The sequence below is a fragment of the Callithrix jacchus genome, chromosome 18, assembly GCF_049354715.1.
Source record: "Callithrix jacchus isolate 240 chromosome 18, calJac240_pri, whole genome shotgun sequence".
In the NCBI taxonomy this organism is placed as follows: Eukaryota; Metazoa; Chordata; class Mammalia; order Primates; family Cebidae; genus Callithrix; species Callithrix jacchus.
The window spans coordinates 8674873-8688479 of NC_133519.1; the positions used below are offsets into that span (position 1 = coordinate 8674873).

The window sequence follows — 13607 nt, forward strand, 5'->3', positions numbered from 1 at the left end:
TATCTTGTTAGGACCTATCTTTGGTCCTTGCTTGTTGAACCTCCTTGTGAAGTTCATGTCTTCTAGATTACAACAATTCCATGTAAAGATGATGCTGGCACCGGCTTCCAACCCACTCCCTCTTCTGACCCAGCAAATAAAGACATGCTGCCTTTCGGCCGTTTAGAACAGGTTTCCGGAGACTCGACTTCTCCGATGCTAGGCAGGGTCTATGCCCATAACATCAGCAGGAAGCAGTTGCCATGAGCCTCTGCCCTTCTGCAAGACCCGTAAGATGAAGGAGGAGCATGTGATCTCCACGGGGAAATGAGGTAGGACGCCAGCAGGACTTATTTTCCAGTCACAATCCCACCGACAGAGCAGCATCTGGTCAACGCTTGGTGCGGAGGAGACGCCTGCTGAAAGCAGCCTATGAGGATGAAAGTGACCTCTACTCACTCACTGCCTGGCGCGGAGACTAGAAGAGCGTAGGAAGCACGGACAGTGGAGAGGGCGCTGCGCTTCGGGCTACCCAATGCGTGGACTATCTGCCGCCGCTGCTCGTGCAGTATGCTGGAGCTCCAGAACAGCTCAACGGAGTCGCCACACCACTGCTCGTGGTGGATCGCAGCGCTGCCTTTCCTTATGAAGAAGACACAAACTTGGATTCTCACTTGCATTTATTTTCAACTGTTCCTATTTAATTTTTTCGTCAAAACTGGAGGGGTCTTCAGGAATCGTGTGACTAATAATGTAAAAGACGTCACTAAATTGGTGGCAAATCTTCCGAAAGCGTATATGATAACCCTCAAATATGTCCCCGGGATGGATGTTTTGCCAAGTCATTGCTGGTTAAGCGAGATGGTAGTACAGTTGTTAAGAAGTTGACTGATCTTCCGGACAAGTTTTCAAATATTTCTGAAGGCTTGAGTAATCTATCATAGACAAACTTGTGAACACATTGGATGACCTTATGGAGTGCGTGGAAGAAAACTCATCTAAGGATCTAAAAAAACCATTCAAGAGCCCAGAACCCAGGCTCTTTACTCCTGAAGAATTCTTTAGAATTTTTAATAGATCTGTTGATGCCTTTAAGGACTTTGTAGTGGCATCTGAAACTAGTGATTGTATGGCTGCTTCAACATTAAGTCCTGAGAAAGAGTCCAGAGTCAGTGCCACAAAACCATTGATGTTACCCTCTGTTGCAGCCAACTCCCTCAGGAATGACAGCAGTAGCGGTAATAGGAAGGCCAAAAATCCCCCTGGAGATTCCGGCCTACACTGGGAAGCCATGGCATTGCCAGCACTCTTTTCTCTTATAATTGGCTTTGCTTTTGGAGCCTTATACTGGAAAAAGAGACAGCCAAGTCTTACAAGGACAGTTGAAAATACACGAACTAATGAAGAGGATAATGAGGTAATTATGCTGCAAGAGAAAGAAAGAGAATTTCAAGAAGTGTAATTGTGGCTTGTATCGACACTGTTACTTTCGTACATTGGCTGGTAACAGTTCATGTTTGCTTCATAAATGAAGCAGCTTTAAACAAACTCATATTCTGTCTGGAGTGACAGACCACATCTTTATCTGTTCTTGCTGCCTATGACTTATTTCTATGGATGATTCCGAAATTGGAACAGAATGTTTTACTGTGAAACTGGCACTGAATTAATCATCTATAAGGAAGAACTTGCATGGAGCAGGACTCTATAGTACCTGCGGCTGATGTTGGAAGAAAAGCACGTGTCTCAGACTGCATGCACCATTTGCATGGCTCCAGAAATGTCTAAATACTGAAAAAAACACCTAGCTTTATTCCCCAGCTACAAACTGCAGCCTTAGTTATCCTGGTCTCTGCAAGTAGATTTCAGCCTGGATAGTAGCGGTAACAATTTTTCTCAAAGGGATCTGGAAAAAAAATGTGTAAAACTCAGTAGCATCAGCCACTGTACAGTATAGAAAGCAGTGGGAACTGTGATTGGAGTTGGCAACATGTCAGTTTATAGTTACTGATGAGTTATATGGGTCTGATTTTGATCTCTTCCTGATGTAAACTATGCTCACCCATATCCCGCCAAACACATGTAAATGGTTGCCTGGTTCCATCCATGTAGGGAGCCAGTACTGAATTACGTGTTGGCTGAGGGGAGACTCTCCAAAAGAGTCATCGCAGGAAGAAGTTAAGAACACCGAGCAGCAGAGCACTTTGCTGAGGAGGACACTGGCACCCCTGGAAAAGTCTGCCTTTTCCCTTGACCGCTATAGAGTGTATAAATTGTGTTTGCAAAATATGTTATGACATGTTTATATTCTACAACTATTACAAAGCTATGTAAAGGGACTTAGGAGAAAACGCTGAATGTAATATGGTCCCATTTTCAATTTCCACCCCAGGAGAGAATAAAAATAAATCATGATATTTAGTATCTAAGGTTAGAAAACCACACCCACATGTTAATATGGGTGTTGAAAACTAGGTTACTTGGAATGCAAGGAATCGGGAAACTAGTTATTTATAGCATAATCACCATTATCTGTTTAAAGGATTCATTTATTTAAAATCAGGCACTCTATATTCACTAAGGTTTATGAATTAAAAATTAAAAGAAAGCTTTATGTAGTTATGCATGTCAGCATGCTATTTAAAATGTGTGACAGTGTTTGTCATATTAGGAGTGAATTTGGCAGGAATTCCCAAGATGGACATTGTGCTTTTAAACTAGAACTTGTAAGACACTATGTGAATATCCCTTGCCAATTTTTTTATAGTCAAGAAAACATCTGACTAAAGTCAATGAGTGGTTTCTCATTGATTATGTTTACTTTGATGAAGGTCCTTTTAACATGTCTTGAATGTACACACAAAGGAATCCAAAGCTTTCCATTCTAACTTAACCTTGGTGATAAGTGTTGCCATGTTCTACAACCGTGAGATGACCGTTTTCAACATAGACATACAAAAGGGCATGAAAAACTCATTGCTAGCTTTGCTTTCATTTCAAAAATCCAAGAATTTCTAATATATTTGGATTTTAGCTTCTGTTCAAAGCTAATCCAGATACAACTCCAGTAAGTGGCCCTTGCTCTTTTCTGTACCAAAGAGCCCAGATGATTCCTATGGTCCCTTTCTTCTCTAACATGCTGTGGTTCCTTAAATACAAATAATTTCTCTAAGATATAACCCAGGTGCTTTGAGAAACTTTATTATGGTGTTCATGCCCTCAGATATCCCATGGATACTTGATTGTCATAAAACCAGACATCAATTTAATTGCTGATAGGTCCGTCTCAGTGTGTGGCATTGAATTGCTTTCAGGAAAATAGATATAGATTACTATGAGTTATGTGTATAGGTTGTGTGTAGATTGAGAATAGTAGATACTTCTCAATCTAGTAGTTTGATTTATTTAGCCAGTGGTTTCAGTTTGCTCGAGCATATGAAAATGCTGCTTAGTGTGCTTGAGAGTATAATAAATGTACTTTTGTCCTCAAACCTAGTAGCTTGGTTTTAACACTCAAGGACATGGTCTTAATCAATAGAGTTAAATAAACAAATTAAGCAAATTATTAAATCTGACATGGTAGGAGAGGAAAGATGTGTTCTACCTATTAAATGTTTTGGTCCATTGAAAGTTACATGGATTGCCGATTTTTAAAACACTAAAGTTTAATAAAATGCATGAACAATAGAAAAATGATGAACACTATTTTGGATGCTAGCTGCTTGGACATTAACTGTGTCATTTCTGCTTTGAGAAAAAATAGGAATTTATCTTTGCTTATTAAAAAAAAGTGACCTCTAGTTGCCCTCACTGCCATTTGCATGAAGACACTCCCACTGAGACCATGGCCAGTTTAGAAATGCCATGGCAACACACCTTGGCAATAGCCTGGGACTTACTTTATATTTGGAAAGTCCCTGTCCCTTTTCTAGAAAGTTCTGAATAACCTACCTCTTAATTGGCATATAATTAAAAGTGCATGTAAATACAACTAGCTAGTAGCCCACAGGCACCAGCCCTATGGGGCTAACCCTTAGGCAGTGTGCCCAGGAAAGGAAACTACAGTTTGGAAGAAATTTCCCAGGCCAAGAACCAGTTTGGGGACTTACCTGCTCTGCGTCACTATCGCTGTTTCCTTGGGTTTCCCAGGAATGCACCTGTGTGACGCTGCCCCGCTTATGGATGTTTCCTTGCAAGGAAACAGGATATCCTGCCTGCAGCTTCCAGAGTTGGAGATACATGTAGTTTCACTACTGAGTGCTAACATTAATTTTGGAATCAAGAGATGTGTTCAGAACGTTTGCTATTATTCTGTGGCATACATGTAGTGAACACACTCACGATTGCGTTTCCTGCTTTTAGCTGGAGCAAGAAAGTTTGTAATTGTGATTTGTACCAAAAAATCATAGGCAAGAGAATGTGTATACAATAAACTTTATTGTCAGAGGCGTCTAAACTCTCATCCTTCAAGGCAAACAGACATATGCTGAAGAGCTGAGAAGCTGATAAATAGTCTACAGCAGGGTTATTCTAACTTAGTCTTGATTCCAAGTCCTTGCCATTTTCCCTCAGCTGCTGTTGACTCCGGTTATACACAGGATGGGGAAAGGGGATTATCTGTGAATCCAGGCATCACTGTCTCTCAGGCAGTTATCACATTTGCAGGGTGAAGGGATATGATTTCTACAAATAACTATTCATTTGGAGCACAAATCTGGAGTGGATGTAAAATTTGGTTCTCAGAGATGGAGCTTTCGTATTTGGACATTCAATTGATCTGTTGTTTTAGTTTTTCTTCTCAACTGAGTAACTGTGACTAAGCTTTGTTAAAAGTAGAGAAGAACTTTTCATAGTTCCAACATTAGTCGTTACCTGAAACAGACAAACACACACAGCACTGAACATTCATCTGTGGTCAGGTGCTGCTGACACCTAACTGAGGCTGAGTGAGAGCTGGGTGGTGACATAGGCCAGGTGCAAACTGAGTGCGGCTAAGTGGCTCCTCTCTGGTAGTGACCTACAGTCTGGAAGGAGACACTAATAACAGATGGAAAAGAAAGTCTCCTGAGATGAACTAGCGGCCTGCGGCGTCGGACACAGGACCCACTCACCTTATGATTCTAAAAACCTTGCTCAAGCCCACTGCAGATGAGCTAGCTAGGTCCCTACCTCCTCCTCACCATCAACTCCAGAGGAGTATTATGGAGAGAAATAAGGGTCTTTGACACCTCCCAGGAAGGGATTTGCTTAGCCTTAAACATGCACATTCAGAAACAGCTTGTCATGAAAAATAGAGGATATTTTGCAGAGAAATAACCCTCCTAAATCCACGTCCTATTCCTTTTAAATAAGCGATGGTGCCAAGGGAAGAGCCCTAGGATGTGGAAGCAGCAGGTGCTCAGACACCACCAAGTGCAGCTCCATCTTAGCCAAAGGAGACAATGGTGACGAGAGGCTAAGGCCAGATGACCTGAGAGTGAGAGGCCTGCGGTGAGAATCGAGACCTCACACGTTTCTACCACATCAGAGTTTAGGGGAAGTTAGAGCGAAGGCTTCAATCCAGAGAACACTAACAGGCTCTAGGGACTCCTGAGTCCTGCTGGCTGGGAGAGAAATGAGGCTTCACAGAAACCTGTTTATAGTCAATGTTCTCTTACAGCAAATGTTCTTTGGGAGTTTGCTTGATAAAAAGGCTGAGCAAAGCTGAAAATGTTTTAATTGCAATTCTGAAGCACCTGTGGGTTGTGAAATCAGTAGAGTGGACTGCTTACTACCGCAGGCTTTCCGTGAATGCTAGGGAGAACGCATTACACATAGTCAACGAGCTTTAAAAAGCTGATCACAAAGAATTGTATATTTCTCACTGCATCTTGTGGTCAAAAACGTTTGAGAAACTGCTCTACATAGGCAAACTGTAGGTTCACTCTATCCATCTACCGCTTTTTCTCTTCTCCTTTTTCCATGCTGTGCAGACAAGACCATTGAGAGACGAAGGTAAATTCCATCGATGGCCGATGTTAAGTCTTTTCTATGAGGTAACTGCACATTTGCAACACCTCTGTGCTGGTGATTGAGATTCTAGTAGATAGACGGTCCTTTTAATCTCTAGCCGCATGTTACAATTATCTGGGAGCTCTTTAAGACTGCTCGTGGCTTCCCCCACCTGGAAGCATTTCAATCAGAATCTCTATGTGTAGAGCTCAGGCACTTGTGTTAGTTAAAACCTCATCAGGTTTTATAATGTGACAGAATGACTTAAAGCCACTGAGTAGACCCGCCCTATTTCCCACCATTCTCTTTGTTTCTCTTACACCACAGGCTTCTTTCCGACTCTCACCATCTCAAGTCAATCACTATCTTTCTCAATTGGACTCCAAGGCAAAGTTGGCCTCTGGATTCCCTTTTCCCAAAGCTCATTCATCCCAAAGGCTCCCTTCAAGTCAATAGCTGGGCTTTTAGACACCTGCACGTCATGGGGAAACAGTCTGCGGCAGGGTTGCCAGGTGCTGTGGGATTCACAGAAACTCCCATGTTTGCCAGCTCCGAACCATCAGGCCAGCTTGTGCCTAAGTGACTCCAGTAGTCTGGGGACAGTCCTCACTCAGAAGGGTCTTTGGAAGCAAAAGCAAACATAGGAATGAGAGGGTTAGAAGAAACAAAAAACTCCCATGTGATCTTGGCTTATACCTAACCGAACTTGTGCCAGAATGGACCCTGAGGTGGGCACTGTGCACAGCAGAGCTTGGTCAGTACCAGGTCTGGAGTTTAAGGGACAGGCTGAAGAGCCTTTGCAGGTTTGTGAACATTTTTGTGTTTGAACGTTTTTGTTTTTGTTTGATTTTTCTCCTCAGTGGTAAGAGCTAGGCACTCGAAGGGAGCTGGGATGTTATCATGTCAACCAGCAAACGTGTATTTTGCCAAGGGCCAGATGACCCATGCTGATTTCAATTTTTCAGTGTCTTATTTCCATCAGTTTGAAATGAGCACTTCTGTGCTTTTTTCGGCCTATGGCACCTTTTTGATTTCATACTTCCTCAGAGACCAGTAACTTAGAACGTAGATTATGATTCTTATTCCTTCAGCACTCTAGGGGAAAGCCGATTTAATCTTGATAAAAAGTATTCAGTTAAAAATCATTGTTTTCTTAATTCTTTTCACCTTTTAAGTTTGTTCTTCTCTTCTCAGTTTGCAATAGTGGAGTGTGGCTTGTACCTAAATAGTGTCTTTCTCAGAGCTGCTTAGTCCTGGAGCCTGGCAGTGTGGGGCCTGTAGGGGGAGCATCTAGGAAGCAGCCTCTCTACATTGAGAATAATGAGAATTGTGGGTCATAAGGCTTTGGGCAGCTCTGGCCTCCCCGTGCTCTTTTGTTTCCACAGTGGGGTGTGACAAAAGAAGGGACCCATCTGAGAGTGACTTCATATTGTGGCTTTTTTGAACTTACCTCTGGAAATTTGATTCGGGTAAACCAGGGGAGTCTCTGGTATTCTCTGAGAACTCTGTCTTCATTATGCAGCTGGACAATGGAATCTGTATCTTCCCATAGAGCTCAGAAGCGCATCCTGTTCCAGGAAATCATGACAATTCAGGCATGTTGTACACATTTGCTTAAGAGAATGCTTTCTGCACATTTCATGTTCTTTGTCTCTATCTTAGCCCAGGAAGAGTCCGTGGGGACTCAGGGGTAGAACTTAGTGCAATGGGGCAGAAGGTTCATTTTCACATGTTTCTCAACAAATGCCAGCACATCACATGGATTCATGCCCAATGGCTGCAATATGAAGGAGGCTTTTCCAAAATAGTTGCTGCTTTGGTGTGGGAAGGGACCTGGTGACTGTTCTTCTGGCCCAGTACAATGTTGTGAAATGATGGCCTCTGTGTGAGTGCAATCTAGGAGGAGGGGGTTGGAGAGAATGGCCTTGGAGTGGTAGAATGAAGAGTAACCAAGACCTAAGGGAAGCTGATGAGATCGCAGCAGAGGAGACTCATTCTGCTACATGGGCTGCTCGGAAACCTGTGTTTTACTGAATGCCAATCACACAAGAAGCATGGAGACAGCAGGCAGGGTACAGCAGCAGGCAGATGACAGCAGACAGCCTAGGAATCATGAGAACGATTTTGGAGGTAGATACCCCTGAGATGGAGGCAAATCTCTGTCAAAGCCTATTTATCCGCCTATAAGGGGGAATGGTAGCAGCTGCCCTACCTCTCTAGCTGGGACATTTATAGGGAATAAGTGAAGTATGTCAAAGTGCTTGAAATCTATAAAGCTCTGCCCCAGTCACATGCCTTTAGAAAATACATAGTACCAGAACAGACCGACTTGAGCCTCTCCTGCCCTTTTTTCCCTCAAAGCTGCTGAGACAACGTTCCAGCTTTTCTCGCAGGCAGTTGTTGATGAAAAGGGTTTCCTTCAGGTGCTGCCGCTGGCTCTGGGTCTCCTCTCCTGCAGCCATTCCCCCAGGACATGGAGTGAGATGCGAAATGAAGAATGCTGATCACTAGAGGGGTAGACAGGGGCCTGTCATCAAGATCCCTGCCTTTCACCATTCTTTTGCCAACTTCATCTTCTCATCAGAAAACAAAAGGCAACTTCCTGTAAGAGCTCTTCAGGTTTCCAGCAAAGCACGGCCAAGTGCTAAGCAAACTCCACAGTGCTGCCTCCCACATGGAGATATGGGAGGTATAAGGCAGGTGGAAGGAGGTGGGAAATCACTGAAGGTCTCTGAGCAGGGCTTTACCAGCACTGGGAAAGGTGTGACCTCCTCCTCGAGATGTCTTGTAGGTACTACCTCTCTACAAAATATTTCTCCTGAGCTTTTTTTTTGAGACAGAGTCTCATTCTGTCACCCAGGCTGGAGTGCAGAGGCCCCATCTTGGCTCACTGCAACCTCCATCTCCCAGGTTCAAAGGATTCTCATGCCTCAGGATCCTGAGTAGCTGAGACTATAGGGATGCACTAGCATGTCTGGCTAATTTTTGTATTTTTAGTACAGATGAAGTTTCCCCTTGTTGGCCAGGCTGGTCTTGAACTTCTGACCTCAAGTGATCCACCCACCTAGGCCTCCCAAAGTGCTGGGATTACAGGTGTGAACCACTCTGCCTAACCCAGATCTTTAACAGATGGTAAAGACCTTGATCTGCACCTTACAGTGACATTGGAAAGAAAAATAAGGATGCCTTCATCAGAGGATGAAGTAATAGAGTAATAGAAGCCACATACCTATACCCACCACTGACAAAATGACAAGCCTAATATGGTTTATATTACTATAAAAGCTCAGTGAGTGAATTCATATAGTCTTTTTCTCTTGCCTAGAAGAATATATAAGGCGTATGGTCCCCTAACGACCCAAAGTTTTGCCCCTAAAGTGGATTCAAACACTCAAGTAAGGGAGAGGAGATATCGGTTGAGGTTTGAATCTATAGACACCAATGAGGTTACCAACCCAAGGGGCTCGTATATACCCGGAGGAGCTCCAGTGGCGAGAGTGGAGTTATTCTGGGAAGAGAGCAGGCTGGTGACGTTGCTGTTAGATTCAGCCTATTCTGTAGCAGATATCGTCGTCATTAGTTTAGACTGAATTACATCATTCAGACTAAACTTACAAAGATCTTAACAATACCTTGGGGCTGCGCAAAGATTGAGAATCCTGGCTACTTACAAAGTGTTCCCAAGATTAAAGTTTTGTCTTTACGGAAATCCCCTGATACTCTAGTAGTCAGATGGAATCTTATGGGAAAGCAAGCGCCCAAGGGGAGATGGAGACTGCAGCTTGAAGCCCAGGAACCATTATAACGGCACCTCCAAACATACTGGCAAGCCTGCCAACATTCTTGGGATGGCTAGAACAGCTTAGGGAGACTGTTCAGGAACTGTGATTATCAAGAGTATTTCAGGAAGGCAGGGCACGGTGGCTCATGTCTATAATCCCAGCACTTTGGGAGGTGGGGGTGAGTGAATTGCTTGAGCTCAGAAGTTTGAGACCAGCTTGGGCAACAAGGCAAGACCCTGGCAAAACAAATAGCCAGGCTTAGTGGTCTCAGCTACTCAGGAGGCTGAGGTGGGAGGATCATTTGAGCCCGGAGTTTTAGGTTTTAGTGAGCTGAATCATGCCACTGCACTCCAGCCTGGGTGACAGAGTCAGAGACCCTGTATCAAAGCAACAACAACCACCAAAAAAAAAAAAAAAAAAAATTCAGGAAGGTAAGATGTCCTATTTTAAAGAAGGAGAGCTGGTAAGCAGATCTGTACATGTGCTGCAGTGGCGGCAGGGAGTCTGCATCCTCTACACTCTCTCCATTCCAGCCTGCTTTGACTGTATCAGCTTACAGATGCCGGGGGGGCCAGAGGGACTGAGGTGAGGACAGGAACAGAGCAAATTACCTGACCCACCAGGGACCTGTGCTTGAGACTTGATCCCAGATCTGTGTTCAGCCTAATCACGTTTTTAAAGAGAATCTTTAGGGCCTGCCTGTAGAAAACAACATCTCTCAGTTTAGATGCAGATGGTGAGCCTGTAGAATGTAGGAGCTATTGAGAGGTCAATGGACCTTTATTTTTCTTATAAAGGGAGCACTCACTGGCTACATCCACAGTAGAGGGGTCCTGTGCATCAGACAGGAAGGCGTTGCTGCTGGGAAGCTGGTGGGAGTCATGGCAGCTGGAATGAGTCATGAGTCCTCCAGGATTTCATTCATTTCTTCTGACTGGACCTGCAACCTGAGCCTGGTGGAGTAGGCAAGAGGAGGGATTAAACCAAGGCAGCCCAGAGCCACAGCTTCTTAGCTAGTTCTGATCTGAAGCTCATGGAAGTGGCACCAAAACCCAGAGGGACCATCCTATCAAAGCGGAAGGATAAATCCACTTTCGACTGGGAGTATAATGTGCCTAGACCTAGTACAGAAGTGAGATCAGCAAGTGATCAGTGCAGTGACCTCATAGCACATAGATACAGCAGCAGACTCAGCAACTACTCCACAATACACTCAGGGCACTCAGAACACACAGAGACCCACACTATTGGCTTCAAATGCTGCCTACGAATTTTATTTAATACTATGTGGAGTGGCCCATTGAGTACCGGCTCCGGAGACAACGGAACCTCCCAGGGCTTCTGCGGATTTTAGACACGGAGCTTTAAATACTTGGTATGGTGTCAATTTGCTTTTCAGGGTAATTTTCTGGCTATAAAATATCTGCCAATGTGTGAAGTAGGCTACTCCTAGGGACACGCCGGGAACCCAGTCCTCGCGCCATGTCACGGCGCAAGCAGGCCAAGCCTCAGCATCTCAACTCCGAGGAGCCGCGGCCTGTGCGCCGGGAGTGCGCGGAGGTGGCCCCGCAGGTGGGGGGGGCGGGGAGCCCGCTTCGGAACTTGATAATGATGTTCCAAAAGCGACCTGCCTCTCCACTGAAGGCAGTGACCCTCAGAAGGCCCCTGTCATCAAACTCTTGCCTCAGAGTCAAGGGAACAAACGGCCACCCTTGGAGAGAGGACATTCAACTGTTGCTACCCAGGTCGCCATTTCAAAACTATGCATGGCATGAAAGACTTGGACCGCCATCTTAGAATCCACACGGGAGACAAACCGCACAAGTGTGACTTCTGTGACAAGTTCTTCAGCCGGAAGGACAACCTGATCATGCACGTGCGGTGCCACACCAGTGTGAAGCCACACAAGCGTGACGTGTGTGACTGCACCGCCGTGGACAGCGGCAGCCTCAAGAAGCACCTGGGGATCCACTCGGAGGAGCGGCCGTACAAATGCCAGCTCTGCCCCTATGCCAGCCGCAACTCCAGCCAGCTCACCGTCCACCTGCGGTCCCACACGGGGGATACCCCCTTCCAGTGCTGGCTGTGTAGTGCCAAGTTCAAAATCAGCTCGACTTGAAAAAGCACATGATCGTGCACTCTGGGGAGCAGCCTTTCACGTGCGAGTTCTGTGACGTCCGCTGCACCATGAAGGCGAACCTCAAATCGCACATCCGCATCAAGCACACCTTCAAGTGTCTGCACTGCGCCTTCCAGGTCCGGGACCGGGCTGACCTCCTGGAGCACAGCCGGCTGCACCAGGCTGACCACCCGGAGAAGTGTCCTGAGTGCAGCTACTCCTGCTCCAGCGCGGCCGCCCTGCGCGTGCACAGCAGAGTCCCCTGTAAGGACCGTCCCTTCAAGTGTGACTTCTGCAGCTTCGACATAAAGCGGCCCAGCAGCCTGGCCAAGCACATGGACAAGGTGCACAGGGACGAGGCCAAGACGGAGAACTGGGCCCCTCTGGGCAAAGAAGTGCCCAGAGAGAGCAGCTCCCAACACAAGGCCAAGATCGTGACACAGAGAGCTTTTCGCTGTGAGACCCGTGGCGCCTCCTTCGCCAGGGATGAGTCTCTGAGATGCCCCAAGCAGCAGCATAGTGATCAGAGTGAGAACAGGAACTCAGACTTGGTCACCTTCCCACCCGAAAGCTGCGCCTCAGGGCAGCTCAGCACCCTGGTCTCTGTGGGCAGCTCGAGGCCCCCCTAGAACCCAGCTAAGACCTCTAGCTCAGCTGAAGAGGATCATCAGCTGTCAGGACTTCTGAGCAGTGCTGTTGCCCAGCTCTCTAAGAGCAAGGCCAGTGACACAGGCTCTGGGCACCACGCTGCTCCCGCATCACAGGCCTCCAGAGGCGACGCTGGGGCAACAGGGACGAAAGCAAAGCAGTGCTTTGGAAACACTTGTCGCCTTTGTCTCTTCCTCGAGGATTATTGAGCAAGTCGACTTGGTCATTCAAACATGAGGTCTGCTGAGCCCTGCTCTATCTGATGGCGCTAGCTTCTACGTCATGGATTCCAATTTTAGAACGGATCCATCTCTGGTGGAATTATTAAACTAGTTAGATGATACAGAAAAACGGAAGCTAATCCCTAGAGTAGGAAGGGTTAAGGTGAGGAAGGTGTATATGAAAGGTCCGGGGTTGCTGGAAAACCTGTTTCATAACCTGGGTGACCATTCTAAGAGTGTTTGCCTTACATGTTTGTGTGGTTTCTTTTACCTGTTGCCTTGCAGTAAAAAGGCAAATCGTGCTAGCGTGACGTAAGGAACACTGAGTTCTGCAGTCCTCCATGGGCAGTTATGGTGCAAGGGTCTCCGTCCCCGGTCTCTGCCCCCAACCCCCACCCCATTCAGTAGCTTGATGATACACGCATGTTGGATTTCTCAGTGAGTTTCTACTGTAGTAAAATGAAATGAAGTTTGACTTGGAGGTGGCACCAAATATCAAGCTAACTAGCCCAGCCTGTGTGTATTATCTGTTGTGGAATTCAAAACTGTTTACTTCTATTTGGAGAGAAAAGTCTAGAGCCCCAGTGGCCCCTGGACTTGGGGACGGGATATGTGATGTGTGGGGCACCCTCACACCAGCATCTGTTTCATCACACAAAGCATGTAGCGTTTGCTGAACTGACAATGGAAAATCCAGCCTCTTCTCATAGATGGACCCTTAGGAGGCTATGAAATCTCAGTGGAGATATATCACTTTCCCACAGCTGCTTGTTTTCTACTTCTGGCATCTTTCCTTCAAATACTATGTTTTTTTTTTAATATAAATTCTTGTGTGCCCTCATCAAGCTGAATATCTCTGGAAGTGAA

The 13607-nt window shown here is 45.8% G+C and overlaps 2 pseudogenes; both read left to right on the top strand.

Annotated features, from left to right (window-relative positions):
* The first annotated feature begins 509 nt into the window (after positions 1-509).
* LOC144580141 (kit ligand pseudogene) lies at positions 510-3470 on the top strand (annotated as a pseudogene).
* A 7764-nt stretch (positions 3471-11234) lies between these two features.
* On the top strand, positions 11235-13089 carry LOC100410819 (zinc finger protein 64 pseudogene; annotated as a pseudogene).
* Positions 13090-13607: the final 518 nt, after the last annotated feature.